Below are 6,276 nucleotides of genomic sequence, written 5' to 3'. Positions count from 1 at the left end.
ATTTTGGTAAAACAGCCATGTTTTGTTCTTTCCCCCTCCTCCCATGTTGGCAGTTGTACCAGCCAGATTCTTTTTTCCCAAAATATTTCATTAAAATACTAGAGACTAGAAAATGTAACTAAAGCATTATTTTACCTTATGTGATAACATACATTTATACATCTTTGTGATTTCTCGAAAAGGAGCCCAATTCACCTGTGATGTAAATTCATAGCAATAAGCTTTCAGTAGAGATGAATTATACTCCAGTCTGACTGCTTATGAATGAATCTTTTATTTCTTTTACTTCAATCAACTCAAATTATTACTATTAGATATTGCATTTCCATTCATCTAAAGCTACGGAGACAACATCTTCACCCACTAAATTAGCAGAAACATTGTTTTCCATTTTTGGGGGGGCAAAGGTGTTGTTACAAGAGGCTACAAGAGCCTCTGACCTGTTTTAATGAAAGCAGATGGTCCTTATCACAACGGATACACAATTTTCACCTTAAGATGCATAACTCTATTATATTATTTTTGACATTAGTCAGATTCAGTAATAGAGAGAAGGTCTATGTAACCATTATCTCAGATTTAAAGACAACTTTTCCTTAATCAGAAAGCAAACAACAAAAAAAAAAATCTGATCAAACTCCTATTGCAAGAACAAAGAGTTGCAACAACTAATGAGTTCTGTTTTCTAGGGCATCCTTTTGCAAAAGATGCCTATCTATTAAGCATGGTAGGAGATACATTAAAGCTTTAAAGTATATTTCAGAATTGAAAGGATGTGAAACAACAGTAAGAGTCAAGTTTGATCAGCCACAATCCATTTCTGATGAAAAGCTCATCCTCTTTTCATTAAAACTAATTACAGGTGGAGTGCCACTCTGACTGAAAAGCAGACCGTTACCTTTGATCTTTGAAGATTTGCCTCCTAATCTTGAAACTGTAGCATCATTTCATTTTACAATACATTATTTTTATGCCCTTGAAGAGAAATGGAACAAAGTGTTGTTGGTCATTGTGAATTCCTTCCTGGCTCACTGAAAGACTAACGTGTCACCTCGGTGTAGGTACTGCTGCTCTTTCGGAAGATCGTTGCTGTACGCTTCGCTTTGATCGTTCTGCTGCTCCCGTTTTGTCTCCTCTAGGGGGCAATTTAACACAAGCTATTTCTAACAGGCGTACCGACTGGCAAGAAAGGATGCTCCACCGTTGACAGTGGAGGGTGAAGAACTCATTTCCATTTAAAAGGCCTGGCCAAGCTGAAATAAGTTTCTGTGGCTGCTTGTCTGTGAAAGCCTTATAAGGGGGCTGCTGAGAATAGCAAAGTGTCAAAGAGTCTCTGAGCTCCCAGGCTCACATCTGCTTTCTCCAGAGACAAAGGTCAAACGAAGCTTTCTTAAATTCTTCCTTTTCTAGATCTGACCTTTTTCTGTATTGCTTTTCTTCCCTTTCCACCTGAAAGAAATACATTACCATGAACACATCACTGCACTGCTGCTTTTTGCTTCATGATGGTCTTAAAGGGAAGCCTGAGCTCGTGGCTAGGGCATTCAATAAGCAAGCAACGCTGGGACATTTCTGCTTTCTCAGACAGCCTCCTGCCTGCCCTTGAGAAGCTTCGTCATCTCTGTGCTTCAGTTCCCACGAGAAAAAGAGGACAGCAAACAGCTACATCTGATTAAAACTGTTTTTCATAGACCTCTGCAGACTCCCTAGAAGAGGGCTTCTGTAGGGCTTTGCATCGGCAGGAGATGGCAGTCTCCTTAATGGAAAAAAAATACATAAATATCAATTTAATGGCCCTAATCTCAGAAACAATTTGCAATAGAACAGTTAATTACCCCGTAGTGTCACTGTGTGTTGACCGAGTTTGGCCCTATTAATTTTTTTCTCATATACGTGCTTTGTATTTCCGTACTACTTTAACCTTTATGTTCTGTATTTTTACAAGGTTAATATATTTTTCTTATCAAGTAAATGTTGTAGAAATAATATAAGTAAATAAACTCATACTGATATAATTCCCCAGAGCTTGGATTTTTCAGAATTGAGAATTTATCCATCTGTTTTCAAAAGGAAAAGAAGAATGTTTACTAGAGAACGCTCTGAATCAGAGTGCAATTATTATTTTGGAAAGTTGGGCACACTGCTTAGGAAGGCAGCCGAATGCGCCATCTTTCCCGTGTGTGATTTCCCACTTATGGGGAATGTTCAAAGCTTACATCAAATGCTTGCCTGTTTGGAAAATCCAATCTTGAAGCAACATTTGAAAACCAAAGAGGCAGAGCCCCTGTGCTCTCAGCAGGAAGATTCAGATATTGATAAAAGCAATTGGTAGCCAGCAAGTAAGACTGAAGTAGTTCTAAGTGCATTTTGACTCAGGTAGTAGAAATTGCAGGAATGCACAGTTCCTAATACTGCCAACATAACTGGCAGTGTAGAAAATGTCTTGAAACAAGCTGACTCTTGTTATTAAAGATTACCTAGAGCATCAAAATCCATTAGATTCCCATGTTTCAACCTCATCTTTCATTTTCAGTCCCTGTTGTTTAAAATAATGAAAACATAATTTATGCTACTTATATGAAAGAAGAAGAAAGGGAGAAGGGGTAAATATTATCTGTAAACTGTGCAAAGTAGAAATTCTCTGATCTGAAACAACTTCAGAACAGTATCTGTGTAGCTTGTTCCAATGTAGTCTTTTAAAGAGGACCAGAATGGCAAACTAAAACTACATAATTTGTAATATCAAATCCCAACTATCATAGACTCCTTACAACTGGAAGGACCATCTTAAAGACCATCTAGTCCAACTCCCCTGAAATGAACAGGAACATCCACAGCTAGATCAAGTTGTCCAGGGCCTGATCCAGCCTTGCCCTGATAGTCTTCAGGCATGGGGCATCCACCACCTCTCCGGGCAACCTGTTCCACTGCCTCACCACCCTCACTGGAAAAGACTTTTTCCTTGTATCCAAACTAAATCTGCCCTCTTTAATCTTGAAACCATTTCCCCTTGTTCTATCACCACAGACCCTGCTAAAGAGTCTGTCCCCTTCTTTCCTGTTGCTCCCGTTTAGATACTGAAAAGCCACTTTCAGGTCACCTCCGAGCCTTCTCCAGGCTGCACAGCCCCAGCTCTCTCAGCCTGTCGTCATAGAAGAGGTGTTCCATCTCTTGAATCATTTTTCTGGCCCTCCTCTGGATGCGCTCCAACAGGTCCATGTCTCTCTTGTACTGAGGACTCCACATCTGGATGCAGTACTCCAAGTGAGGTCTCACCAGCACAGAGTGGAGGAGCAGGAACACAGAAGTGCTGGCCACACTACTTTGGATGCAGCCCAAGATATGTTTGGCTTTCTGGACTGCAAGGGCACATTGCTGGCTCATGTCCAGCTTCCCATCTACCAGTAGAACCCCCAGGTCTTTTTCAGCAGGGCTGCACTCAGTCCTTTCATCCCCCAGCTTGCATTGGTAGTGAAAGCATTTGTTTGGTACTTGAAGCATTTGTTATTCTTTATAGATCAAACCAATCTGAATGTTTGATAGAGATTCACCCTACCCTACTCAATAGATCTGGTAACACCATCAAACTAAGGAGACCACGGTCCTCATCTTGCAGATAATGATCCTCATCTAATGCAGAGATGAAGAAGCTGGTGCACAGTGACCTTCAAAAGCCCTTCCTTGGAATCTTTCACATAAAGAAGGGACAATGGGCTCTGTATGATACTGCCTGGACTGGAGCTCAGACTAGATGACCTCCAGAGATGCCTTCTAACCTAACCCATTCTGTGATTCTAGTTACCAGTGGTTCTTGACACAGAAGCTGTGAGGTTGAGCCTGCTGCTTGGTCTGGCAGCTGTTGCCCAGGAACTGGTGAAATGGATGTGGGTGCCATGGGAGCAGAGCATCATAATGGAATTAGCATTTCCTATTTGTTTACTCTGCCACCTCAATAAGTTTTTCTTAGTACATCTGGTTCCATTTGTGAGAAGTAGCACTAATACCCACATTTTTTACCTCCTCCTTAGTCTCTTCCGCTTGATATTTGTAAAAGTCATGAGTTTGAAAGAGGTCAGAAAAGCATTTTGAATACTCCTTGTTGTTTTCCTGGAATCTGGTGGTATTGCTATCCCAGCAGCAGTGTACAGCATCATGATATGCTTCATCGTGAAGTACATAGCTGGAATATAAATCTCCAAAGGAAAAAGAGAAAATAGAATCAAGACCATACAAAAAAAAAAAACTTTGAATATGAACTCCCTGATATTTTAAAAGGTGTACGGATAGAGGTGAGCGGTCATGGGAAAAGTGGGGCAGTCTGAACAATTCTGGCATTTGGAAGCAAGGCAGAAAATGTCAAAACAGCTGAAGGGGGAGGATACTCAATAAGAGGATTGTAATTAATCTAGAAGCACAATTAATTAAGTAAATCACACATTAATTCTAAACATTACTCATTAATTGTCATGAATACCCTTAATCAATAATCTTTGGTAGTAGATCCAGCTTTCCCAGCAATGTAGGTAATATTGAACTTAGCTGTCCGAACAGATAAGGCTGAACTGCTGCAGACTCGAATGAGGGTGCTAGGAGCTGGGGGAAAAGTCTGAAGAGCTGGCTTTGGTACGCATCAATGAGCAGCCGAAACCAAAGAGTGATTGGTGCCTATGGGAGAAGCCTGTCTTCCACCTACCTGCAGTTGCCACCACCATATCCATTCTCCAGCCTGGCAGCAATAGTACAGCTAAGCTTGGCTCTGGTGTGGGCAAAAAAGGGAAGACAACCTGCTTGTTTTGTTGTCAGAGCAGCAACTGCCATAAATATCATTCTGTTTTGCTTGTTCCTTGAGTAAGTCTCAGTAATAACAGCACTAACTATTCTTCTGAGTATCCAGAGTGTGAGATAGAGATCAATAATTAGTTAAGAAGTCTAAGAAGAATTGATTAAAAAGTCTTTCCATTAGGAAGAATGAATGGAAAGGCAAAGCAATTGCTAAAACAAGAGAACTCAACATCCAATTCTAAGGAGTTTCTAGCATTTGTATATTGAGCTATGTTCACTGGAAGGTTTACGTTTGCTGTGACTGCTAACTTGACTACATGGGCATGCACTGCATAAATGTACACCTAGTATGTGGTAATAAATGCTAGACTAAACTGGGCATTTTTCTTTAGATATTAGGTCAATAATTAGCTTTTCACATGCTAATTTTGTTTGCTTCACCCCCCCCCCTTTTTTTTCAAGCTGTTATGTAGTCTATGGAGAAAATAATCTTTCACAACATCATGTGTGTTGACATTTATTGGCAAATAATGCCTTTCAGAGATTTCCTAGATTTCTATATGAGATCTTTAAGTTCAGGAGTGTTAGGACCTGAAATGAATCTGTTTATTGTAGATACCTACTATTATAGCATGGGTTTCTATGAGGTGGCTCCAAGAAGTGGAGACTGGAGCATGGGCAGCAGTGGGGATGATGAAACAATGCAGTGTCTTGAGCTGACCTTTAGTTCTGGGAAGATGTTAGTATTTTTCAGTGCAATTTAAATATCAAGGATTTGTTTAATTTACAAGAGCTACCCTACCCTGAAAAGATTGTTCCCCCCCCCAGGCATACTAGGGGGTTTTTGGTCACTCTCTTTCTAGCTGTTAGACTGCAGATCAATTAAGATTTCTTAATATGAGTGATTTTCATTTAGTGGATCAAACACACAGACAGAGTTATTGAGGCTTTTAAAATGTTTTTATAACTCTACTTTGAGAATGTGTTGTAATATTAAGGGAATGATGTTTACAGACTCTTGGCCCTTATAGCTCCCACTAATCATACAGCCCATAATTGTCAAAGGTAAAGGAAAGTTTTACATCACTAAAACAGGAACTGACCAAACTGATGGTGAAACAATCAGAACAATGTCGTCTTCAAAAACCCAGACACAGTGGGATGAATTACAGGAAAGGTTTGTGACTTCGAGCTCTTTGGCTCTTAATTAAATGCTTCATACCAGGAATAACCATTTTATGGGAACTGTCATATTAAAATCAAGCTATTGATCTGTGTAATTCGCTATGTTAGACAGTATGGTTGATCTGGCTTTGACACTGTTTAATGTTTGATGCTGTAGAAAGAACAGACCTTCTGTAATGCTGATTATACGTAGATTTTCGTTTTCAAAGTTATTTTTTTTTCCCCAATTTTTACAACTGACTGATCTGTAGCCTTGATACAAAAAGCTGTATTTTCTCTCTAAATTTGAATTCCTGTCACATCACCAAC

General features: G+C 39.8%; 1 long non-coding RNA gene across 1 annotated transcript; it reads right to left on the bottom strand.

The window, feature by feature from the left end:
• Positions 1-255: 255 nt before the first annotated feature.
• Positions 256-5,155, bottom strand: LOC109366204. The gene is made up of 2 exons (XR_002112362.2): positions 3,803-5,155; positions 256-1,756 (listed from the first exon to the last, which is right to left on the bottom strand). It is a non-coding gene; the product is annotated as an uncharacterized LOC109366204 (long non-coding RNA).
• Positions 5,156-6,276: the final 1,121 nt, after the last annotated feature.

Source organism: Meleagris gallopavo, chromosome 2 (assembly GCF_000146605.3).
Source record: "Meleagris gallopavo isolate NT-WF06-2002-E0010 breed Aviagen turkey brand Nicholas breeding stock chromosome 2, Turkey_5.1, whole genome shotgun sequence".
NCBI classification, from domain to species: domain Eukaryota; kingdom Metazoa; phylum Chordata; class Aves; order Galliformes; family Phasianidae; genus Meleagris; species Meleagris gallopavo.
The sequence above is the reverse complement of the archived record's forward strand: the minus strand, read 5'-3'. Positions and strand labels throughout refer to the sequence as shown.